A 26,834-nucleotide genomic window follows, 5' to 3' on the forward strand; every position below is an offset into this window, starting at 1 on the left:
CAGTTTTGGGCCTTTGGTATCTAAAAAAAAAGCAGTTTGAGTGTGTCGCTCACTGTTCAGCCGCAAATATCTCTATTTAAAACAGTGTGGTATACCCCAGTAATCAATAACTGTGGTTTTGCCATCCTACGGTAAAAAATCTCTATTATTCAGCTTTTGGTGGTTTTTCCGTAAAGAAAAACAGTAGTGTCTCCTGACTGTGGTGACACAAAAATATATCTGTTGAAAATAGTCTTGTGTAGGCCCGACATCCCAGTGTGGTTTCGCAGTTCCACGGGTCAAATCGCTGTACTATCCAGTTTTGGGCCTTTGGTATTTAAAAAAAAAGCAGTTTGAGTGTGTCGCTCACTGTTCAGCCGCAAATATCTCTATTTAAAACAGTGTGGTATACCCAAGTAAACAATAACTGTGGTTTTGCCATCCCACGGTAAAAAATCTCTATTATTCAGGTTTTGGTAGTTTTTTCCGTAAAGAAAAACAGTAGTGTCTCCTGACTGTTGTGACACAAAAATATATCTGTTGAAAATAGTCTTGTGTAGGCCCGACATCCCAGTGTGGTTTCGCAGTTCCACGGGTCAAATCGCTGTACTATCCAGTTTTGGGCCTTTAGTATCTAAAAAAAAAGCAGTTTGAGTGTGTCGCTCACTGTTCAGCCGCAAATATCTCTATTTAAAAAAGTGTGGTATACCCCAGTAAACAATAACTGTGGTTTTGACATCCTACGGTAAAAAATCTCTATTATTCAGCTTTTGGTAGTTTTTCGGTAAAGAAAAACAGTAGTGTCTCCTGACTGTGGTGACACAAAAATATATCTGTTTAAAATAGTCTTGTGTAGGCCCGACATCCCTGTGTGGTTTCGCAGTTCCACGGGTCAAATCGCTGTACTATCCAGTTTTGGGCCTTTGGTATCTAAAAAAAAAGCAGTTTGAGTGTGTCGCTCACTGTTCAGCCGCAAATATCTCTATTTAAAAAAGTGTGGTATACCCCAGTAAACAATAACTGTGGTTTTGCCATCCCACGGTAAAAAGTCTCTATTATTCAGGTTTTGGTATTTTTTTCCGTAAAGAAAAACAGTAGTGTTTCCTGACTGTTGTGACACAAAAATATATCTGTTGAAAATAGTCTTGTGTAGGCCCGAAATCCCAGTGTGGTTTTGCAGTTCCACGGGTCAAATCGCTGTACTATCCAGTTTTGGGCCTTTGGTATCTAAAAAAAAAGCAGTTTGAGTGTGTCGCTCACTGTTCAGCTGCAAATATCTCTATTTAAAAAAGTGTGGTATACCCAAGTAAACAATAACTGTGGTTTTGCCATCCCACGGTAAAAAATCTCTATTATTCAGGTTTTGGTAGTTTTTTCCGTAAAGAAAAACAGTAGTGTCTCCTGACTGTTGTGACACAAAAATATATCTGTTGAAAATAGTCTTGTGTAGGACCGACATCCCAGTGTGGTTTCGCAGTTCCACGGGTCAAATCGCTGTACTATCCAGTTTTGGGCCTTTGGTATCTAAAAAAAAAGCAGTTTGAGTGTGTCGCTCACTGTTCAGCCGCAAATATCTCTATTTAAAACAGTGTGGTATACCCCAGTAAACAATAACTGTGGTTTTGACATCCTACGGTAAAAAATCTCTATTATTCAGCTTTTGGTAGTTTTTCCGTAAAGAAAAGCAGTAGTGTCTCCTGACTGTGGTGACACAAAAATATATCTGTTGAAAATACTCTTGTGTAGGCCCGACATCCCAGTGTGGTTTCGCAGTTCCACGGGTCAAATCACTGTATTATCCAGTTTTGGGCCTTTGGTATCTAAAAAAAAGGCAGTTTGAGTGTGTCGCTCACCGTTCAGCCGCAAATATCTCTATTTAAAAAAGTGTGGTATACCCCAGTAAACAATAACTGTGGTTTTGCCATCCCACAGTAAAAAATCTCTATTATTCAGCTTTTGGTAGTTTTTTCTGTAAAGAAAAACAGTAGTGTCTCCTGACTGTTGTGACACAAAAATATATCTGTTGAAAATAGTCTTGTGTAGGCCCGACATCCCAGTGTGGTTTCGCAGTTCCACGGGTCAAATCGCTGTACTATCCAGTTTTGGGCCTTTGGTATCTAAAAAAAAAGCAGTTTGAGTGTGTCGCTCACTGTTCAGCCGCAAATATCTCTATTTAAAACAGTGTGGTATACCCCAGTAATCAATAACTGTGGTTTTGCCATCCTACGGTAAAAAATCTCTATTATTCAGCTTTTGGTAGTTTTTCCGTAAAGAAAAACAGTAGTGTCTCCTGACTGTGGTGACACAAAAATATATCTGTTGAAAATAGTCTTGTGTAGGCCCGACATCCCAGTGTGGTTTCGCAGTTCCACGGGTCAAATCGCTGTACTATCCAGTTTTGGGCCTTTGGTATTTAAAAAAAAAGCAGTTTGAGTGTGTCGCTCACTGTTCAGCCGCAAATATCTCTATTTAAAACAGTGTGGTATACCCCAGTAAACAATAACTGTGGTTTTGACATCCTACGGTAAAAAATCTCTATTATTCAGCTTTTGGTAGTTTTTCCGTAAAGAAAAACAGTAGTGTCTCCTGACTGTGGTGACACAAAAATATATCTGTTGAAAATACTCTTGTGTAGGCCCGACATCCCAGTGTGGTTTCGCAGTTCCACGGGTCAAATCACTGTATTATCCAGTTTTGGGCCTTTGGTATCTAAAAAAAAGGCAGTTTGAGTGTGTCGCTCACTGTTCAGCCGCAAATATCTCTATTTAAAAAAGTGTGGTATACCCCAGTAAACAATAACTGTGGTTTTGCCATCCCACAGTAAAAAATCTCTATTATTCAGCTTTTGGTAGTTTTTTCCGTAAAGAAAAACAGTAGTGTCTCCTGACTGTTGTGACACAAAAATATATCTGTTGAAAATAGTCTTGTGTAGGCCCGACATCCCAGTGTGGTTTCGCAGTTCCACGGGTCAAATCGCTGTACTATCCAGTTTTGGGCCTTTGGTATCTAAAAAAAAAGCAGTTTGAGTGTGTCGCTCACTGTTCAGCCGCAAATATCTCTATTTAAAACAGTGTGGTATACCCCAGTAATCAATAACTGTGGTTTTGCCATCCTACGGTAAAAAATCTCTATTATTCAGCTTTTGGTAGTTTTTCCGTAAAGAAAAACAGTAGTGTCTCCTGACTGTGGTGACACAAAAATATATCTGTTGAAAATAGTCTAGTGTAGGCCCGACATCCCAGTGTGGTTTCGCAGTTCCACGGGTCAAATCGCTGTACTATCCAGTTTTGGGCCTTTGGTATTTAAAAAAAAAGCAGTTTGAGTGTGTCGCTCACTGTTCAGCCGCAAATATCTCTATTTAAAACAGTGTGGTATACCCCAGTAAACAATAACTGTGGTTTTGACATCCTACGGTAAAAAATCTCTATTATTCAGCTTTTGGTAGTTTTTCCGTAAAGAAAAACAGTAGTGTCTCCTGACTGTGGTGACACAAAAATATATCTGTTGAAAATACTCTTGTGTAGGCCCGACATCCCAGTGTGGTTTCGCAGTTCCACGGGTCAAATCACTGTATTATCCAGTTTTGGGCCTTTGGTATCTAAAAAAAAGGCAGTTTGAGTGTGTCGCTCACTGTTCAGCCGCAAATATCTCTATTTAAAAAAGTGTGGTATACCCCAGTAAACAATAACTGTGGTTTTGCCATCCCACAGTAAAAAATCTCTATTATTCAGCTTTTGGTAGTTTTTTCCGTAAAGAAAAACAGTAGTGTCTCCTGACTGTTGTGACACAAAAATATATCTGTTGAAAATAGTCTTGTGTAGGCCCGACATCCCAGTGTGGTTTCGCAGTTCCACGGGTCAAATCGCTGTACTATCCAGTTTTGGGCCTTTGGTATCTAAAAAAAAAGCAGTTTGAGTGTGTCGCTCACTGTTCAGCCGCAAATATCTCTATTTAAAACAGTGTGGTATACCCCAGTAATCAATAACTGTGGTTTTGCCATCCTACGGTAAAAAATCTCTATTATTCAGCTTTTGGTAGTTTTTCCGTAAAGAAAAACAGTAGTGTCTCCTGACTGTGGTGACACAAAAATATATCTGTTGAAAATAGTCTTGTGTAGGCCCGACATCCCAGTGTGGTTTCGCAGTTCCACGGGTCAAATCGCTGTACTATCCAGTTTTGGGCCTTTGGTATTTAAAAAAAAAGCAGTTTGAGTGTGTCGCTCACTGTTCAGCCGCAAATATCTCTATTTAAAAAAGTGTGGTATACCCCAGTAAACAATAACTGTGGTTGTGCCATCCCATGGTAAAAAGCCTCTATTATTCAGGTTTTGGTAGTTTTTTCCGTAAAGAAAAACAGTAGTGTCTCCTGACTGTTGTGACACAAAAATATATCTGTTGAAAATAGTCTTGTGTAGGCCCGAAATCCCAGTGTGGTTTTGCAGTTCCACGGGTCAAATCGCTGTACTATCCAGTTTTGGGCCTTTGGTATCTAAAAAAAAAGCAGTTTGAGTGTGTTACTCACTGTTCAGCCGCAAATATCTCTATTTAAAAAAGTGTGGTATACCACAGTAAACAATAACTGTGGTTTTGCCATCCCACGGTAAAAAATCTCTATTATTCAGCTTTTGGTAGTTTTTTCCGTAAAGAAAAACAGTAGTGTCTCCTGACTGTTGTGACACAAAAATATATCTGTTGAAAATAGTCTTGTGTAGGCCCGAAATCCCAGTGTGGCTTTGCAGTTCCACGGGTCAAATCGCTGTACTATCAAGTTTTGGGCCTTTGCTATCTAAAAAAAAAGCAGTTTGAGTGTGTCGCTCACTGTTCAGCTGCAAATATCTCTATTTAAAAAAGTGTGGTATACCCAAGTAAACAATAACTGTGGTTTTGCCATCCCACGGTAAAAAATCTCTATTATTCAGGTTTTGGTATTTTTTTCCGTAAAGAAAAACAGTAGTGTCTCCTGACTGTTGTGACACAAAAATATATCTGTTGAAAATAGTCTTGTGTAGGCCCGACATCCCAGTGTGGTTTCGCAGTTCCACGGGTCAAATCGCTGTACTATCCAGTTTTGGGCCTTTAGTATCTAAAAAAAAAAGCAGTTTGAGTGTGTCGCTCACTGTTCAGCCGCAAATATCTCTATTTAAAAAAGTGTGGTATACCCCAGTAAACAATAACTGTGGTTTTGACATCCTACGGTAAAAAATCTCTATTATTCAGCTTTTGGTAGTTTTTCGGTAAAGAAAAACAGTAGTGTCTCCTGACTGTGGTGACACAAAAATATATCTGTTTAAAATAGTCTTGTGTAGGCCCGACATCCCAGTGTGGTTTTGCAGTTCCACGGGTCAAATCGCTGTACTATCCAGTTTTGGGCCTTTGGTATCTAAAAAAAAGCAGTTTGAGTGTGTCGCTCACTGTTCAGCTGCAAATATCTCTATTTAAAAAAGTGTGGTATACCCAAGTAAACAATAACTGTGGTTTTGCCATCCCACGGTAAAAAATCTCTATTATTCAGGTTTTGGTAGTTTTTTCCGTAAAGAAAAACAATAGTGTCTCCTGACTGTTGTGACACAAAAATATATCTGTTGAAAATAGTCTTGTGTAGGACCGACATCCCAGTGTGGTTTCGCAGTTCCACGGGTCAAATCGCTGTACTATCCAGTTTTGGGCCTTTGGTATCTAAAAAAAAAGCAGTTTGAGTGTGTCGCTCACTGTTCAGCCGCAAATATCTCTATTTAAAACAGTGTGGTATACCCCAGTAAACAATAACTGTGGTTTTGACATCCTACGGTAAATAATCTCTATTATTCAGCTTTTGGTAGTTTTTCCGTAAAGAAAAACAGTAGTGTCTCCTGACTGTGGTGACACAAAAATATATCTGTTGAAAATACTCTTGTGTAGGCCCGACATCCCAGTGTGGTTTCGCAGTTCCACGGGTCAAATCACTGTATTATCCAGTTTTGGGCCTTTGGTATCTAAAAAAGAGGCAGTTTGAGTGTGTCGCTCACTGTTCAGCCGCAAATATCTCTATTTAAAAAAGTGTGGTATACCCCAGTAAACAATAACTGTGGTTTTGCCATCCCACAGTAAAAAATCTCTATTATTCAGCTTTTGGTAGTTTTTTCCGTAAAGAAAAACAGTAGTGTCTCCTGACTGTTGTGACACAAAAATATATCTGTTGAAAATAGTCTTGTGTAGGCCCGACATCCCAGTGTGGTTTCGCAGTTCCACGGGTCAAATCGCTGTACTATCCAGTTTTGGGCCTTTGGTATCTAAAAAAAAAGCAGTTTGAGTGTGTCGCTCACTGTTCAGCCGCAAATATCTCTATTTAAAACAGTGTGGTATACCCCAGTAATCAATAACTGTGGTTTTGCCATCCTACGGTAAAAAATCTCTATTATTCAGCTTTTGGTAGTTTTTCCGTAAAGAAAAACAGTAGTGTCTCCTGACTGTGGTGACACAAAAATATATCTGTTGAAAATAGTCTTGTGTAGGCCCGACATCCCAGTGTGGTTTCGCAGTTCCACGGGTCAAATCGCTGTACTATCCAGTTTTGGGCCTTTGGTATTTAAAAAAAAAGCAGTTTGAGTGTGTCGCTCACTGTTCAGCCGCAAATATCTCTATTTAAAAAAGTGTGGTATACCCCAGTAAACAATAACTGTGGTTGTGCCATCCCATGGTAAAAAGCCTCTATTATTCAGGTTTTGGTAGTTTTTTCCGTAAAGAAAAACAGTAGTGTCTCCTGACTGTTGTGACACAAAAATATATCTGTTGAAAATAGTCTTGTGTAGGCCCGAAATCCCAGTGTGGTTTTGCAGTTCCACGGGTCAAATCGCTGTACTATCCAGTTTTGGGCCTTTGGTATCTAAAAAAAAAGCAGTTTTAGTGTGTTACTCACTGTTCAGCCGCAAATATCTCTATTTAAAAAAGTGTGGTATACCACAGTAAACAATAACTGTGGTTTTGCCATCCCACGGTAAAAAATCTCTATTATTCAGCTTTTGGTAGTTTTTTACGTAAAGAAAAACAGTAGTGTCTCCTGACTGTTGTGACACAAAAATATATCTGTTGAAAATAGTCTTGTGTAGGCCCGAAATCCCAGTGTGGCTTTGCAGTTCCACGGGTCAAATCGCTGTACTATCAAGTTTTGGGCCTTTGCTATCTAAAAAAAAAGCAGTTTGAGTGTGTGGCTCACTGTTCAGCTGCAAATATCTCTATTTAAAAAAGTGTGGTATACCCAAGTAAACAATAACTGTGGTTTTGCCATCCCACGGTAAAAAATCTCTATTATTCAGGTTTTGGTAGTTTTTTCCGTAAAGAAAAACAGTAGTGTCTCCTGACTGTTGTGACACAAAAATATATCTGTTGAAAATAGTCTTGTGTAGGCCCGACATCCCAGTGTGGTTTCGCAGTTCCACGGGTCAAATCGCTGTACTATCCAGTTTTGGGCCTTTAGTATCTAAAAAAAAAGCAGTTTGAGTGTGTCGCTCACTGTTCAGCCGCAAATATCTCTATTTAAAAAAGTGTGGTATAACCCAATAAACAATAACTGTGGTTTTGACATCCTACGGTAAAAAATCTCTATTATTCAGCTTTTGGTAGTTTTTCGGTAAAGAAAAACAGTAGTGTCTCCTGACTGTGGTGACACAAAAATATATCTGTTTAAAATAGTCTTGTGTAGGCCCGACATCCCTGTGTGGTTTCGCAGTTCCACGGGTCAAATCGCTGTACTATCCAGTTTTGGGCCTTTGGTATCTAAAAAAAAAGCAGTTTGAGTGTGTCGCTCACTGTTCAGCCGCAAATATCTCTATTTAAAAAAGTGTGGTATACCCCAGTAAACAATAACTGTGGTTTTGCCATCCCACGGTAAAAAGTCTCTATTATTCAGGTTTTGGTATTTTTTTCCGTAAAGAAAAACAGTAGTGTTTCCTGACTGTTGTGACACAAAAATATATCTGTTGAAAATAGTCTTGTGTAGGCCCGAAATCCCAGTGTGGTTTTGCAGTTCCACGGGTCAAATCGCTGTACTATCCAGTTTTGGGCCTTTGGTATCTAAAAAAAAGGCAGTTTGAGTGTGTCGCTCACTGTTCAGCCGCAAATATCTCTATTTAAAAAAGTGTGGTATACCCCAGTAAACAATAACTGTGGTTTTGCCATCCCACAGTAAAAAATCTCTATTATTCAGCTTTTGGTAGTTTTTTCCGTAAAGAAAAACAGTAGTGTCTCCTGACTGTTGTGACACAAAAATATATCTGTTGAAAATAGTCTTGTGTAGGCCCGACATCCCAGTGTGGTTTCGCAGTTCCACGGGTCAAATCGCTGTACTATCCAGTTTGGGCCTTTGGTATCTAAAAAAAAAGCAGTTTGAGTGTGTCGCTCACTGTTCAGCTGCAAATGTCTCTATTTAAAAAAGTGTGGTATACCCCAGTAAACAATAACTGTGGTTTTGCCATCCTACGGTAAAAAATCTCTATTATTCAGCTTTTGGTAATTTTTCCGTAAAGAAAAACAGTAGTGTCTCCTGACTGTGGTGACACAAAAATATATCTGTTGAAAATAGTCTTGTGTAGGCCCGACATCCCAGTGTGGTTTCGCAGTTCCACGGGTCAAATCGCTGTACTATCCAGTTTTGGGCCTTTGGTATCTAAAAAAAAAGCAGTTTGAGTGTGTCGCTCACTGTTCAGCCGCAAATATCTCTATTTAAAAAAGTGTGGTATACCCCAGTAAACAATAACTGTGGTTTTGCCATCCCACGGTAAAAAGTCTCTATTATTCAGGTTTTGGTAGTTTTTTCCGTAAAGAAAAACAGTAGTGTCTCCTGACTGTTGTGACACAAAAATATATCTGTTGAAAATAGTCTTGTGTAGGCCCGAAATCCCAGTGTGGTTTTGCAGTTCCACGGGTCAAATCGCTGTACTATCCAGTTTTGTGCCTCTGGTATCTAAAAAAAAGCAGTTTGAGTGTGTCGCTCACTGTTCAGCGGCAAATATCTCTATTTAAAAAAGTGTGGTATACCACAGTAAACAATAACTGTGGTTTTGCCATCCCACGGTAAAAAATCTCTATTATTCAGCTTTTGGTAGTTTTTTCCGTAAAGAAAAACAGTAGTGTCTCCTGACTGTTGTGACACAAAAATATATCTGTTGAAAATAGTCTTGTGTAGGCCCGACATCCCAGTGTGGTTTCGCAGTTCCACGGGTCAAATCGCTGTACTATCCAGTTTTGGGCCTTTGGTATCTAAAAAAAAAGCAGTTTGTGTGTGTCGCTCACTGTTCAGCTGCAAATATCTCTATTTAAAAAAGTGTGGTATACCCCAGTAAACAATAACTGTGGTTTTGCCATCCCACGGTAAAAAAATCTCTATTATTCAGCTTTTGGTAGTTTTTTCCGTAAAGAAAAACAGTAGTGTCTCCTGACTGTTGTGACACAAAAATATATCTGTTGAAAATAGTCTTGTGTAGGCCCGACATCCCAGTGTGGTTTCGCAGTTCCACTGGTCAAATCGCTGTACTATTCAGTTTTGGGCCTTTGGTATCTAAAAAAAAAGCAGTTTGAGTGTGTCGCTCACTGTTCAGCCGCAAATATCTCTATTTAAAAAAGTGTGGTATACCCCAGTAAACAATAACTGTGGTTTTGCCATCCCACGGTAAAAAGTCTCTATTATTCAGGTTTTGGTAGTTTTTTCCGTAAAGAAAAACAGTACTGTCTCTTGACTGTTGTGACACAAAAATATATCTGTTGAAAATAGTCTTGTGTAGGCCCGACATCCCAGTGTGGTTTCGCAGTTCCACGGGTCAAATCGCTGTACTATCCAGTTTTGGGCCTTTGGTATCTAAAAAAAAAGCAGTTTGAGTGTGTCGCTCACTGTTCAGCCGCAAATATCTCTATTTAAAAAAGTGTGGTATACCCCAGTAAACAATAACTGTGGTTTTGCCATCCCATGGTAAAAAAATCTCTATTATTCAGCTTTTGGTAGTTTTTTCCGTAAAGAAAAACAGTAGTGTCTCCTGACTGTTGTGACACAAAAATATATCTGTTGAAAATAGTCTTGTGTAGGCCCGACATCCCAGTGTGGTTTCGCAGTTCCACGGGTCAAATCGCTGTACTATTCAGTTTTGGGCCTTTGGTATCTAAAAAAAAAGCAGTTTGAGTGTGTCGCTCACTGTTCAGCTGCAAATATCTCTATTTAAAAAAGTGTGGTATACCCCAGTAAACAATAACTGTGGTTTTGCCATTCCACGGTAAAAAATCTCTATTATTCAGCTTTTGGTAGTTTTTCCGTAAAGAAAAACAGTAGTGTCTCCTGACTGTGGTGACACAAAAATATATCTGTTGAAAATAGTCTTGTGTAGGCCCGACATCCCAGTGTGGTTTCGCAGTTCCACGGGTCAAATCGCTGTACTATCCAGTTTTGGGCCTTTGGTATTTAAAAAAAAAGCAGTTTGAGTGTGTCGCTCACTGTTCAGCCGCAAATATCTCTGTTTAAAAAAGTGTGGTATACCCCAGTAAACAATAACTGTGGTTGTGCCATCCCATGGTAAAAAGCCTCTATTATTCAGGTTTTGGTAGTTTTTTCCGTAAAGAAAAACAGTAGTGTCTCCTGACTGTGGTGACACAAAAATATATCTGTTGAAAATACTCTTGTGTAGGCCCGACATCCCAGTGTGGTTACGCAGTTCCACGGGTCAAATCACTGTATTATCCAGTTTTGGGCCTTTGGTATCTAAAAAAAAGGCAGTTTGAGTGTGTCGCTCACTGTTCAGCCGCAAATATCTCTATTTAAAAAAGTGTGGTATACCCCAGTAAACAATAACTGTGGTTGTGCCATCCCATGGTGAAAAGCCTCTATTATTCAGGTTTTGGTAGTTTTTTCCGTAAAGAAAAACAGTAGTGTCTCCTGACTGTTGTGACACAAAAATATATCTGTTGAAAATAGTCTTGTGTAAGCCCGAAATCCCAGTGTGGTTTTGCAGTTCCACGGGTCAAATCGCTGTACTATCCAGTTTTGGGCCTTTGGTATCTAAAAAAAAAGCAGTTTGAGTGTGTCACTCACTGTTCAGCCGCAAATATCTCTATTTAAAAAAGTGTGGTATACCACAGTAAACAATAACTGTGGTTTTGCCATCCCACGGTAAAAAATCTCTATTATTCAGCTTTTGGTAGTTTTTTCCGTAAAGAAAAACAGTAGTGTCTCCTGACTGTTGTGACACAAAAATATATCTGTTGAAAATAGTCTTGTGTAGGCCCGAAATCCCAGTGTGGCTTTGCAGTTCCACGGGTCAAATCGCTGTACTATCAAGTTTTGGGCCTTTGCTATCTAAAAAAAAAGCAGTTTGAGTGTGTCGCTCACTGTTCAGCTGCAAATATCTCTATTTAAAAAAGTGTGGTATACCCAAGTAAACAATAACTGTGGTTTTGCCATCCCACGGTAAAAAATCTCTATTATTCAGGTTTTGGTAGTTTTTTCCGTAAAGAAAAACAGTAGTGTCTCCTGACTGTTGTGACACAAAAATATATCTGTTGAAAATAGTCTTGTGTAGGCCCGACATCCCAGTGTGGTTTCGCAGTTCCACGGGTCAAATCGCTGTACTATCCAGTTTTGGGCCTTTGGTATCTAAAAAAAAAGCAGTTTGAGTGTGTCGCTCACTGTTCAGCCGCAAATATCTCTATTTAAAAAAGTGTGGTATACCCCAGTAAACAATAACTGTGGTTTTGCCATCCCACGGTAAAAAGTCTCTATTATTCAGGTTTTGGTATTTTTTTCCGTAAAGAAAAACAGTAGTGTTTCCTGACTGTTGTGACACAAAAATATATCTGTTGAAAATAGTCTTGTGTAGGCCCGAAATCCCAGTGTGGTTTTGCAGTTCCACGGGTCAAATCGCTGTACTATCCAGTTTTGGGCCTTTGGTATCTAAAAAAAAAGCAGTTTGAGTGTGTCGCTCACTGTTCAGCCGCAAATATCTCTATTTAAAACAGTGTGGTATACCCCAGTAAACAATAACTGTGGTTTTGACATCCTACGGTAAAAAATCTCTATTACTCAGCTTTTGGTAGTTTTTCCGTAAAGAAAAACAGTAGTGTCTCCTGACTGTGGTGACACAAAAATATATCTGTTGAAAATACTCTTGTGTAGGCCCGACATCCCAGTGTGGTTTCGCAGTTCCACGGGTCAAATCACTGTATTATCCAGTTTTGGGCCTTTGGTATCTAAAAAAAAGGCAGTTTGAGTGTGTCGCTCACTGTTCAGCCGCAAATATCTCTATTTAAAAAAGTGTGGTATACCCCAGTAAACAATAACTGTGGTTTTGCCATCCCACAGTAAAAAATCTCTATTATTCAGCTTTTGGTAGTTTTTTCCGTAAAGAAAAACAGTAGTGTCTCCTGACTGTTGTGACACAAAAATATATCTGTTGAAAATAGTCTTGTGTAGGCCCGAAATCCCCGTGTGGCTTTGCAGTTCCACGGGTCAAATCGCTGTACTATCAAGTTTTGGGCCTTTGCTATCTAAAAAAAAAGCAGTTTGAGTGTGTCGCTCACTGTTCAGCTGCAAATATCTCTATTTAAAAAAGTGTGGTATACCCAAGTAAACAATAACTGTGGTTTTGCCATCCCACGGTAAAAAATCTCTATTATTCAGGTTTTGGTAGTTTTTTCCGTAAAGAAAAACAGTAGTGTCTCCTGACTGTTGTGACACAAAAATATATCTGTTGAAAATAGTCTTGTGTAGGCCCGACATCCCAGTGTGGTTTCGCAGTTCCATGGGTCAAATCGCTGTACTATCCAGTTTTGGGCCTTTGGTATCTAAAAAAAATGCAGTTTGAGTGTGTCGCTCACTGTTCAGCCGCAAATATCTCTATTTAAAAAAGTGTGGTATACCCCAGTAAACAATAACTGTGGTTTTGCCATCCCACGGTAAAAAGTCTCTATTATTCAGGTTTTGGTATTTTTTTCCGTAAAGAAAAACAGTAGTGTTTCCTGACTGTTGTGACACAAAAATATATCTGTTGAAAATAGTCTTGTGTAGGCCCGAAATCCCAGTGTGGTTTTGCAGTTCCACGGGTCAAATCGCTGTACTATCCAGTTTTGGGCCTTTGGTATCTAAAAAAAAAGCAGTTTGAGTGTGTCGCTCACTGTTCAGCCGCAAATATCTCTATTTAAAACAGTGTGGTATACCCCAGTAAACAATAACTGTGGTTTTGACATCCTACGGTAAAAAATCTCTATTATTCAGCTTTTGGTAGTTTTTCCGTAAAGAAAAACAGTAGTGTCTCCTGACTGTGGTGACACAAAAATATATCTGTTGAAAATACTCTTGTGTAGGCCCGACATCCCAGTGTGGTTTCGCAGTTCCACGGGTCAAATCACTGTATTATCCAGTTTTGGGCCTTTGGTATCTAAAAAAAAGGCAGTTTGAGTGTGTCGCTCACTGTTCAGCCGCAAATATCTCTATTTAAAAAAGTGTGGTATACCCCAGTAAACAATAACTGTGGTTTTGCCATCCCACAGTAAAAAAATCTCTATTATTCAGCTTTTGGTAGTTTTTTCCGTAAAGAAAAACAGTAGTATCTCCTGACTGTTGTGACACAAAAATATATCTGTTAAAAATAGTCTTGTGTAGGCCCGACATCCCAGTGTGGTTTCGCAGTTCCACGGGTCAAATCGCTGAACTATCCAGTTTGGGCCTTTGGTATCTATAAAAAAAGCAGTTTGAGTGTGTCGCTCACTGTTCAGCTGCAAATGTCTCTATTTAAAAAAGTGTGGTATACCCCAGTAAACAATAACTGTGGTTTTGCCATCCTACGGTAAAAAATCTCTATTATTCAGCTTTTGGTAGTTTTTCCGTAAAGAAAAACAGTAGTGTCTCCTGACTGTGGTGACACAAAAATATATCTGTTGAAAATAGTCTTGTGTAGGCCCGACATCCCAGTGTGGTTTCGCAGTTCCACGGGTCAAATCGCTGTACTATCCAGTTTTGGGCCTTTGGTTTCTAAAAAAAAAGCAGTTTGAGTGTGTCGCTCACTGTTCAGCCGCAAATATCTCTATTTAAAAAAGTGTGGTATACCCCAGTAAACAATAACTATGGTTTTGCCATCCCACGGTAAAAAGTCTCTATTATTCAGGTTTTGGTAGTTTTTTCCGTAAAGAAAAACAGTAGTGTCTCCTGACTGTTGTGACACAAAAATATATCTGTTGAAAATAGTCTTGTGTAGGCCCGAAATCCCAGTGTGGTTTTGCAGTTCCACGGGTCAAATCGCTGTACTATCCAGTTTTGTGCCTTTGGTATCTAAAAAAAAATCAGTTTGAGTGTGTCGCTCACTGTTCAGCCGCAAATATCTCTATTTAAAAAAGTGTGGTATACCACAGTAAACAATAACTGTGGTTTTGCCATCCCACGGTAAAAAATCTCTATTATTCAGCTTTTGGTAGTTTTTTCCGTAAAGAAAAACAGTAGTGTCTCCTGACTGTTGTGACACAAAAATATATCTGTTGAAAATAGTCTTGTGTAGGCCCGACATCCCAGTGTGGTTTCGCAGTTCCACGGGTCAAATCGCTGTACTATTCAGTTTTGGGCCTTTGGTATCTAAAAAAAAAGCAGTTTGAGTGTGTCGCTCACTGTTCAGCTGCAAATATCTCTATTTAAAAAAGTGTGGTATACCCCAGTAAACAATAACTGTGGTTTTGCCATCCCACAGTAAAAAATCTCTATTATTCAGCTTTTGGTAGTTTTTTCCGTAAAGAAAAACAGTAGTGTCTCCTGACTGTTGTGACACAAAAATATATCTGTTGAAAATAGTCTTGTGTAGGCCCGACATCCCAGTGTGGTTTCGCAGTTCCACGGGTCAAATCGCTGTACTATCCAGTTTTGGGCCTTTGGTATCTAAAAAAAAAGCAGTTTGAGTGTGTCGCTCACTGTTCAGCCGCAAATATCTCTATTTAAAACAGTGTGGTATACCCCAGTAAACAATAACTGTGGTTTTGACATCCTACGGTAAAAAATCTCTATTACTCAGCTTTTGGTAGTTTTTCCGTAAAGAAAAACAGTAGTGTCTCCTGACTGTGGTGACACAAAAATATATCTGTTGAAAATACTCTTGTGTAGGCCCGACATCCCAGTGTGGTTTCGCAGTTCCACGGGTCAAATCACTGTATTATCCAGTTTTGGGCCTTTGGTATCTAAAAAAAAGGCAGTTTGAGTGTGTCGCTCACTGTTCAGCCGCAAATATCTCTATTTAAAAAAGTGTGGTATACCCCAGTAAACAATAACTGTGGTTTTGCCATCCCACAGTAAAAAATCTCTATTATTCAGCTTTTGGTAGTTTTTTCCGTAAAGAAAAACAGTAGTGTCTCCTGACTGTTGTGACACAAAAATATATCTGTTGAAAATAGTCTTGTGTAGGCCCGAAATCCCCGTGTGGCTTTGCAGTTCCACGGGTCAAATCGCTGTACTATCAAGTTTTGGGCCTTTGCTATCTAAAAAAAAAGCAGTTTGAGTGTGTCGCTCACTGTTCAGCTGCAAATATCTCTATTTAAAAAAGTGTGGTATACCCAAGTAAACAATAACTGTGGTTTTGCCATCCCACGGTAAAAAATCTCTATTATTCAGGTTTTGGTAGTTTTTTCCGTAAAGAAAAACAGTAGTGTCTCCTGACTGTTGTGACACAAAAATATATCTGTTGAAAATAGTCTTGTGTAGGCCCGACATCCCAGTGTGGTTTCGCAGTTCCACGGGTCAAATCGCTGTACTATCCAGTTTTGGGCCTTTGGTATCTAAAAAAAATGCAGTTTGAGTGTGTCGCTCACTGTTCAGCCGCAAATATCTCTATTTAAAAAAGTGTGGTATACCCCAGTAAACAATAACTGTGGTTTTGCCATCCCACGGTAAAAAGTCTCTATTATTCAGGTTTTGGTATTTTTTTCCGTAAAGAAAAACAGTAGTGTTTCCTGACTGTTGTGACACAAAAATATATCTGTTGAAAATAGTCTTGTGTAGGCCCGAAATCCCAGTGTGGTTTTGCAGTTCCACGGGTCAAATCGCTGTACTATCCAGTTTTGGGCCTTTGGTATCTAAAAAAAAAGCAGTTTGAGTGTGTCGCTCACTGTTCAGCCGCAAATATCTCTATTTAAAACAGTGTGGTATACCCCAGTAAACAATAACTGTGGTTTTGACATCCTACGGTAAAAAATCTCTATTATTCAGCTTTTGGTAGTTTTTCCGTAAAGAAAAACAGTAGTGTCTCCTGACTGTGGTGACACAAAAATATATCTGTTGAAAATACTCTTGTGTAGGCCCGACATCCCAGTGTGGTTTCGCAGTTCCACGGGTCAAATCACTGTATTATCCAGTTTTGGGCCTTTGGTATCTAAAAAAAAGGCAGTTTGAGTGTGTCGCTCACTGTTCAGCCGCAAATATCTCTATTTAAAAAAGTGTGGTATACCCCAGTAAACAATAACTGTGGTTTTGCCATCCCACAGTAAAAAATCTCTATTATTCAGCTTTTGGTAGTTTTTTCCGTAAAGAAAAACAGTAGTGTCTCCTGACTGTTGTGACACAAAAATATATCTGTTAAAAATAGTCTTGTGTAGGCCCGACATCCCAGTGTGGTTTCGCAGTTCCACGGGTCAAATCGCTGAACTATCCAGTTTGGGCCTTTGGTATCTAAAAAAAAAGCAGTTTGAGTGTGTCGCTCACTGTTCAGCTGCAAATGTCTCTATTTAAAAAAGTGTGGTATACCCCAGTAAACAATAACTGTGGTTTTGCCATCCTACGGTAAAAAATCTCTATTATTCAGCTTTTGGTAGTTTTTCCGTAAAGAAAAACAGTAGTGTCTCCTGACTGTGGTGACACAAAAATATATCTGTTGAAAATAGTCTTGTGTAGGCCCGACATCCCAGTGTGGTTTCGCAGTTCCACGGGTCAAATCGCTGTACTATCCAGTTTTGGGCCTTTGGTTTCTAAAAAAAAAGCAGTTTGAGTGTGTCGCTCACTGTTCAGCCGCAAATATCTCTATTTAAAAAAGTGTGGTATACCCCAGTAAACAATAACTGTGGTTTTGCCATCCCACGGTAAAAAGTCTCTATTATTCAGGTTTTGGTAGTTTTTTCCGTAAAGAAAAACAGTAGTGTCTCCTGACTGTTGTGACACAAAAATATATCTGTTGAAAATAGTCTTGTGTAGGCCCGAAATCCCAGTGTGGTTTTGCAGTTCCACGGGTCAAATCGCTGTACTATCCAGTTTTGTGCCTTTGGTATCTAAAAAAAAAGCAGTTTGAGTGTGTCGCTCACTGTTCAGCCGCAAATATCTCTATTTAAAAAAGTGTGGTATACCACAGTAAACAATAACTGTGGTTTTGCCATCCCACGGTAAAAAATCTCTATTATTCAGCTTTTGGTAGTTTTTTCCGTAAAGAAAAACAGTAGTGTCTCCTGACTGTTGTGACACAAAAATATATCTGTTGAAAATAGTCTTGTGTAGGCCCGACATCCCAGTGTGGTTTCGCAGTTCCACGGGTCAAATCGCTGTACTATTCAGTTTTGGGCCTTTGGTATCTAAAAAAAAAGCAGTTTGAGTGTGTCGCTCACTGTTCAGCTGCAAATATCTCTATTTAAAAAAGTGTGGTATACCCCAGTAAACAATAACTGTGGTTTTGCCATCCCACGGTAAAAAATCTCTATTATTCAGGTTTTGGTAGTTTTTTCCGTAAAGAAAAACAGTAGTGTCTCCTGACTGTTGTGACACAAAAATATATCTGTTGAAAATAGTCTTGTGTAGGCCCGACATCCCAGTGTGGTTTCGCAGTTCCACGGGTCAAATCGCTGTACTATCCAGTTTTGGGCCTTTGGTATCTAAAAAAAAAGCAGTTTGAGTGTGTCGCTCACTGTTCAGCCGCAAATATGTCTATTTAAAAAAGTGTGGTATACCCCAATAAACAATAACTGTGGTTTTGCCATCCCACGGTAAAAAAATCTCTATTATTCAGCTTTTGGTAGTTTTTTCCGTAAAGAAAAACAGTATTGTCTCCTGACTGTTGTGACACAAAAATATATCTGTTGAAAATAGTCTTGTGTAGGCCAGACATCCCAGTGTGGTTTCGCAGTTCCACGGGTCAAATCGTTGTGCTATCCAGTTTTGGGCCTTTGGTATCTAAAAAAAAAGCAGTTTGAGTGTGTCGCTCACTGTTCAGCTGCAAATATCTCTATTTAAAAAAGTGTGGTATACCCCAGTAAACAATTAATGTGGTTTTGCCATCCCACGGTAAAAAATCTCTATTATTCAGATTTTGGTAGTTTTTTCCGTAAAGAAAAACAGTAGTGTCTCCTGACTGTTGTGACACAAAAATATATCTGTTGAAAATAGTCTTGTGTAGGCCCGACATCCCAGTGTGGTTTCGCAGTTCCATGGGTCAAATCGCTGTACTATCCAGTTTTGGGCCTTTGGTATCTAAAAAAAAAGCAGTTTGAGTGTGTCGCTCACTGTTCAGCCGCAAATATCTCTATTTAAAAAAGTGTGGTATACCCCAGTAAACAATAACTGTGGTTTTGCCATCCCACGGTAAAAAGTCTCTATTATTCAGGTTTTGGTAGTTTTTTCCGTAAAGAAAAACAGTAGTGTCTCCTGACTGTTGTGACACAAAAATATATCTGTTGAAAATAGTCTTGTTTAGGCCCGAAATCCCAGTGTGGTTTTGCAGTTCCACGGGTCAAATCGCTGTACTATCCAGTTTTGGGCCTTTGGTATCTAAAAAAAAGCAGTTTGAGTGTGTCGCTCACTGTTCAGCCGCAAATATCTCTATTTAAAAAAGTGTGGTATACCACAGTAAACAATAACTGTGGTTTTGCCATCCCACGGTAAAAAATCTCTATTATTCAGCTTTTGGTAGTTTTTTCCGTAAAGAAAAACAGTAGTGTGTCCTGACTGTTGTGACACAAAAATATATCTGTTGAAAATAGTCTTGTGTAGGCCCGACATCCCAGTGTGTTTTCGCAGTTCCACGGGTCAAATCGCTGTACTATCCAGTTTTGTGCCTTTGGTATCTAAAAAAAAAGCAGTTTGAGTGTGTCGCTCACTGTTCAGCCGCAAATATCTCTATTTAAAAAAGTGTGGTATACCACAGTAAACAATAACTGTGGTTTTGCCATCCCACGGTAAAAAATCTCTATTATTCAGCTTTTGGTAGTTTTTTCCGTAAAGAAAAACAGTAGTGTCTCCTGACTGTTGTGACACAAAAATATATCTGTTGAAAATAGTCTTGTGTAGGCCCGACATCCCAGTGTGGTTTCGCAGTTCCACGGGTCAAATCGCTGTACTATTCAGTTTTGGGCCTTTGGTATCTAAAAAAAAAGCAGTTTGAGTGTGTCGCTCACTGTTCAGCTGCAAATATCTCTATTTAAAAAAGTGTGGTATACCCCAGTAAACAATAACTGTGGTTTTGCCATCCCACGGTAAAAAATCTCTATTATTCAGGTTTTGGTAGTTTTTTCCGTAAAGAAAAACAGTAGTGTCTCCTGACTGTTGTGACACAAAAATATATCTGTTGAAAATAGTCTTGTGTAGGCCCGACATCCCAGTGTGGTTTCGCAGTTCCACGGGTCAAATCGCTGTACTATCCAGTTTTGTGCCTTTGGTATCTAAAAAAAAAGCAGTTTGAGTGTGTCGCTCACTGTTCAGCCGCAAATATCTCTATTTAAAAAAGTGTGGTATACCACAGTAAACAATAACTGTGGTTTTGCCATCCCACGGTAAAAAATCTCTATTATTCAGCTTTTGGTAGTTTTTTCCGTAAAGAAAAACAGTAGTGTCTCCTGACTGTTGTGACACAAAAATATATCTGTTGAAAATAGTCTTGTGTAGGCCCGACATCCCAGTGTGGTTTCGCAGTTCCACGGGTCAAATCGCTGTACTATTCAGTTTTGGGCCTTTGGTATCTAAAAAAAAAGCAGTTTGAGTGTGTCGCTCACTGTTCAGCTGCAAATATCTCTATTTAAAAAAGTGTGGTATACCCCAGTAAACAATAACTGTGGTTTTGCCATCCCACGGTAAAAAATCTCTATTATTCAGGTTTTGGTATTTTTTTCCGTAAAGAAAAACAGTAGTGTCTCCTGACTGTTGTGACACAAAAATATATCTGTTGAAAATAGTCTTGTGTAGGCCCGACATCCCAGTGTGGTTTCGCAGTTCCACGGGTCAAATCGCTGTACTATCCAGTTTTGGGCCTTTGGTATCTAAAAAAAAAGCAGTTTGAGTGTGTCGCTCACTGTTCAGCCGCAAATATGTCTATTTAAAAAAGTGTGGTATACCCCAGTAAACAATAACTGTGGTTTTGCCATCCCACGGTAAAAAAATCTCTATTATTCAGCTTTTGGTAGTTTTTTCCGTAAAGAAAAACAGTAGTGTCTCCTGACTGTTGTGACACAAAAATATATCTGTTGAAAATAGTCTTGTGTAGGCCCGACATCCCAGTGTGGTTTCGCAGTTCCACGGGTCAAATCGTTGTACTATCCAGTTTTGGGCCTTTGGTATCTAAAAAAAAAGCAGTTTGAGTGTGTCGCTCACTGTTCAGCCGCAAATATCTCTATTTAAAAAAGTGTGGTATACCCCAGTAAACAATAACTGTGGTTTTGCCATCCCACGGTAAAAAGTCTCTATTATTCAGGTTTTGGTAGTTTTTTCCGTAAAGAAAAACAGTAGTGGCTCCTGACTGTTGTGACACAAAAATATATCTGTTGAAAATAGTCTTGTTTAGGCCCGAAATCCCAGTGTGGTTTCGCAGTTCCACGGGTCAAATCGCTGTACTATCCAGTTTTGGGCCTTTGGTATCTAAAAAAAAAGCAGTTTGAGTATGTCGCTCACTGTTCAGCTGCAAATATCTCTATTTAAAAAAGTGTGGTATACCCCAGTATACAATAACTGTGGTTTTGCCATTCCACGGTAAAAAGTCTCTATTATTCAGGTTTTGGTATTTTTTTCCGTAAAGAAAAACAGTAGTGTCTCCTGACTGTTGTGACACAAAAATATATCTGTTGAAAATAGTCTTGTGTAGGCCCGAAATCCCAGTGTGGTTTTGCAGTTCCACGGGTCAAATCGCTGTACTATCCAGTTTTGGGCCTTTGGTATCTAAAAAAAAAGCAGTTTGAGTGTGTCGCTCACTGTTCAGCTGCAAATATCTCTATTTAAAAAAGTGTGGTATACCCAAGTAAACCATAACTGTGGTTTTGCCATCCCACGGTAAAAAATCTCTATTATTCAGGTTTTGGTAGTTTTTTCCGTAAAGAAAAACAGTAGTGTCTCCTGACTGTTGTGACACAAAAATATATCTGTTGAAAATAGTCTTGTGTAGGCCCGACATCCCAGTGTGGTTTCGCAGTTCCACGGGTCAAATCGCTGTACTATCCAGTTTTGGGCCTTTGGTATCTAAAAAAAAAGCAGTTTGAGTGTGTTGCTCACTGTTCAGCCGCAAATATCTCTATTTAAAAAAGTGTGGTATACCCCAGTAAACAATAACTGTGGTTTTGACATCCTACGGTAAAAAATCTCTATTATTCAGCTTTTGGCAGTTTTTCCGTAAAGAAAAACAGTAGTGTCTCCTGACTGTGGTGACACAAAAATATATCTGTTGAAAATACTCTTGTGTAGGCCCGACATCCCAGTGTGGTTTCGCAGTTCCACGGGTCAAATCACTGTATTATCCAGTTTTGGGCCTTTGGTATCTAAAAAAAAGGCAGTTTGAGTGTGTCGCTCACTGTTCAGCCGCAAATATCTCTATTTAAAAAAGTGTGGTATACCCCAGTAAACAATAACTGTGGTTTTGCCATCCCACGGTAAAAAGTCTCTATTATTCAGGTTTTGGTAGTTTTTTCCATAAAGAAAAACAGTAGTGTCTCCTGACTGTTGTGACACAAAAATATATCTGTTGAAAATAGTCTTGTGTAGGCCCGAAATCCCAGTGTGGTTTTGCAGTTCCACGGGTCAAATCGCTGTACTATCCAGTTTTGGGCCTTTGGTATCTAAAAAGAAAGCAGTTTGAGTGTGTCGCTCACTGTTCAGCCACAAATATCTCTATTTAAAAAAGTGTGGTATACCCCAGTAAACAATAACTGTGGTTTTGCCATCCCACGGTAAAAAATCTCTATTATTCAGCTTTTGGTAGTTTTTTCCGTAAAGAAAAACAGTAGTGTCTCCTGACTGTTGTGACACAAAAATATATCTGTTGAAAATAGTCTTGTGTAGGCCCGACATCCCAGTGTGGTTTCGCAGTTCCACGGGTCAAATCGCTGTACTATCCAGTTTTGGGCCTTTGGTATCTAAAAAAAAAGCAGTTTGAGTGTGTCGCTCACTGTTCAGCTGCAAATGTCTCTATTTAAAAAAGTGTGGTATACCCCAGTAAACAATAACTGTGGTTTTGCCATCCTACGGTAAAAAATCTCTATTATTCAGCTTTTGGTAGTTTTTCCGTAAAGAAAAACAGTAGTGTCTCCTGACTGTTGTGACACAAAAATATATCTGTTGAAAATAGTCTTGTGTAGGCCCGACATCCCAGTGTGGTTTCGCAGTTCCACGGGTCAAATCGCTGTACTATCCAGTTTTGGGCCTTTGGTATCTAAAAAAAAAGCAGTTTGAGTGTGTCGGTCACTGTTCAGCCGCAAATATCTCTATTTAAAAAAGTGTGGTATACCCCAGTAAACAATAACTGTGGTTTTGCCATCCCACGGTAAAAAGTCTCTATTATTCAGGTTTTGGTAGTTTTTTCCGTAAAGAAAAACAGTAGTGTCTCCTGACTGTTGTGACACAAAAATATATCTGTTGAAAATAGTCTTGTGTAGGCCCGAAATCCCAGTGTGCTTTTGCAGTTCCACGGGTCAAGTCGCTGTACTATCCAGTTTTGGGCCTTTGGTATCTAAAAAGAAAGCAGTTTGAGTGTGTCGCTCACTGTTCAGCCACAAATATCTCTATTTAAAAAAGTGTGGTATACCCCAGTAAACAATAACTGTGGTTTTGCCATCCCACGGTAAAAAATCTCTATTATTCAGGTTTTGGTAGTTTTTTCCGTAAAGAAAAACAGTAGTGTCTCCTGACTGTTGTGACACAAAAATATATCTGTTGAAAATAGTCTTGTGTAGGCCCGACATCCCAGTGTGGTTTCGCAGTTCCACGGGTCAAATCGCTGTACTATCCAGTTTTGGGCCTTTGGTATCTAAAAAAAAAGCAGTTTGAGTGTGTCGCTCACTGTTCAGCTGCAAATGTCTCTATTTAAAAAAGTGTGGTATACCCCAGTAAACAATAACTGTGGTTTTGCCATCCTACGGTAAAAAATCTCTATTATTCAGCTTTTGGTAGTTTTTCCGTAAAGAAAAACAGTAGTGTCTCCTGACTGTTGTGACACAAAAATATATCTGTTGAAAATAGTCTTGTGTAGGCCCGACATCCCAGTGTGGTTTCGCAGTTCCACGGGTCAAATCGCTGTACTATCCAGTTTTGGGCCTTTGGTATCTAAAAAAAAAGCAGTTTGAGTGTGTCGCTCACTGTTCAGCTGCAAATGTCTCTATTTAAAAAAGTGTGGTATACCCCAGTAAACAATAACTGTGGTTTTGCCATCCTACGGTAAAAAATCTCTATTATTCAGCTTTTGGTAGTTTTTCCGTAAAGAAAAACAGTAGTGTCTCCTGACTGTTGTGACACAAAAATATATCTGTTGAAAATAGTCTTGTGTAGGCCCGACATCCCAGTGTGGTTTCGCAGTTCCACGGGTCAAATCGCTGTACTATCCAGTTTTGGGCCTTTTGTATCTAAAAAAAAAGCAGTTTGAGTGTGTCGCTCACTGTTCAGCTGCAAATATCTCTATTTAAAAAAGTGTGGTATACCCCAGTAAACAATAACTGTGGTTTTGCCATCCCACGGTAAAAAATCTCTATTATTCAGCTTTTGGTAGTTTTTTCCGTAAAGAAAAACAGTAGTGTCTCCTGACTGTTGTGACACAAAAATATATCTGTTGAAAATAGTCTTGGGTAGGCCCGACATCCCAGTGTGGTTTCGCAGTTCCACGGGTCAAATCTTTGTACTATCCAGTTTTGGGCCTTTGGTATCTAAAAAAAAAGCAGTTTGAGTGTGTCGCTCACTGTTCAGCTGCAAATATCTCTATTTAAAAAAGTGTGGTATACCCAAGTAAACAATAACTGTGGTTTTGCCATCCCACGGTAAAAAATCTCTATTATTCAGGTTTTGGTAGTTTTTTACGTAAAGAAAAACAGTAGTGTCTCCTGACTGTTGTGACACAAAAATATATCTGTTGAAAATAGTCTTGGGTAGGCCCGACATCCCAGTGTGGTTTCGCAGTTCCACGGGTCAAATCGTTGTACTATCCAGTTTTGGGCCTTTGGTATCTAAAAAAAAAAGCAGTTTGAGTGTGTCGCTCACTGTTCAGCTGCAAATATCTCTATTTAAAAAAGTGTGGTATACCCAAGTAAACAATAACTGTGGTTTTGCCATCCCACGGTAAAAAATCTCTATTATTCAGGTTTTGGTAGTTTTTTCCGTAAAGAAAAACAGTAGTGTCTCCTGACTGTTGTGACACAAAAATATATCTGTTGAAAATAGGCTTGGGTAGGCCCGACATCCCAGTGTGGTTTCGCAGTTCCACGGGTCAAATCGTTGTACTATCCAGTTTTGGGCCTTTGGTATCTAAAAAAAAAGCAGTTTGAGTGTGTCGCTCACTGTTCAGCTGCAAATATCTCTATTTAAAAAAGTGTGGTATACCCAAGTAAACAATAACTGTGGTTTTGCCATCCCACGGTAAAAAATCTCTATTATTCAGGTTTTGGTAGTTTTTACCGTAAAGAAAAACAGTAGTGTCTCCTGACTGTTGTGACACAAAAATATATCTGTTGAAAATAGTCTTGTGTAGGCCCGACATCCCAGTGTGGTTTCGCAGTTCCACGGGTCAAATCGCTGTACTATCCAGTTTTGGGCCTTTGGTATCTAAAAAAAAAGCAGTTTGAGTGTGTCGCTCACTGTTCAGCCGCAAATATCTCTATTTAAAAAAGTGTGGTATACCCCAGTAAACAATAACTGTGGTTTTGCCATCCCACGGTAAAAAGTCTCTATTATTCAGGTTTTGGTAGTTTTTTCCGTAAAGAAAAACAGTAGTGTCTCCTGACTGTTGTGACTCAAAAATATATCTGTTGAAAATAGTCTTGTGTAGACCCGAAATCCCAGTGTGGTTTTGCAGTTCCACGGGTCAAATCGCTGTACTATCCAGTTTTGGGCCTTTGGTATCTAAAAAAAAAGCAGTTTGAGTGTGTCGCTCACTGTTCAGCTGCAAATATCTCTATTTAAAAAAGTGTGGTATACCCCAGTAAACAATAACTGTGGTTTTGCCATCCCACGGTAAAAAATCTCTATTATTCAGCTTTTGGTAGTTTTTTCCGTAAAGAAAAACAGTAGTGTCTCCTGACTGTTGTGAAACAAAAATATATCTGTTGAAATTAGTCTTGGGTAGGCCCGCATCCCAGTGTGGTTTCGCAGTTCCACGTGTCAAATCGCTGTACTATCCAGTTTTGGGCCTTTGGTAGCTAAAAAGAAAGCAGTTTGAGTGTGTCGCTCACTGTTCAGCCACAAATATCTCTATTTAAAAAAGTGTGGTATACCGCAGTAAACAATAACTGTGGTTTTGCCATCCCACGGTAAAAAATCTCTATTATTCAGCTTTTGGTAGTTTTTTCCGTAAAGAAAAACAGTAGTGTCTCCTGACTGTTGTGACACAAAAATATATCTGTTGAAAATAGTCTTGTGTAGGCCCGACATCCCAGTGTGGTTTCGCAGTTCCACGGGTCAAATCGCTGTACTATCCAATTTTGGGCCTTTGGTATCTAAAAAAAAAGCAGTTTGAGTGTGTCGCTCACTGTTCAGCTGCAAATGTCTCTATTTAAAAAAGTGTGGTATACCCCAGTAAACAATAACTGTGGTTTTGCCATCCTGCGGTAAAAAATCTCTATTATTCAGCTTTTGGTAGTTTTTCCGTAAAGAAAAACAGTAGTGTCTCCTGACTGTTGTGACACAAAAATATATCTGTTGAAAATAGTCTTGTGTAGGCCCGACATCCCAGTGTGGTTTCGCAGTTCCACGGGTCAAATCGCTGTACTATCCAGTTTTGGGCCTTTGGTATCTAAAAAAAAAGCAGTTTGAGTGTGTCGCTCACTGTTCAGCTGCAAATGTCTCTATTTAAAAAAGTGTGGTATACCCCAGTAAACAATAACTGTGGTTTTGCCATCCTACGGTAAAAAATCTCTATTATTCAGCTTTTGGTAGTTTTTCCGTAAAGAAAAACAGTAGTGTCTCCTGACTGTTGTGACACAAAAATATATCTGTTGAAAATAGTCTTGGGTAGGCCCGACATCCCAGTGTGGTTTCGCAGTTCCACGGGTCAAATCGTTGTACTATCCAGTTTTGGGCCTTTGGTATCTAAAAAAAAAGCAGTTTGAGTGTGTCGCTCACTGTTCAGCTGCAAATATCTCTATTTAAAAAAGTGTGGTATACCCAAGTAAACAATAACTGTGGTTTTGCCATCCCACGGTAAAAAATCTCTATTATTCAGGTTTTGGTAGTTTTTTCCGTAAAGAAAAACAGTAGTGTCTCCTGACTGTTGTGACACAAAAATATATCTGTTGAAAATAGTCTTGGGTAGGCCCGACATCCCAGTGTGGTTTCGCAGTTCCACGGGTCAAATCGTTGTACTATCCAGTTTTGGGCCTTTGGTATCTAAAAAAAAAGCAGTTTGAGTGTGTCGCTCACTGTTCAGCTGCAAATATCTCTATTTAAAAAAGTGTGGTATACCCAAGTAAACAATAACTGTGGTTTTGCCATCCCAC

This window comes from Phyllobates terribilis, unplaced genomic scaffold, assembly GCF_046119375.1.
Source record: "Phyllobates terribilis strain yellow unplaced genomic scaffold, ASM4611937v1 Scaffold_4__5_contigs__length_816908805, whole genome shotgun sequence".
Classification (NCBI taxonomy): domain Eukaryota; kingdom Metazoa; phylum Chordata; class Amphibia; order Anura; family Dendrobatidae; genus Phyllobates; species Phyllobates terribilis.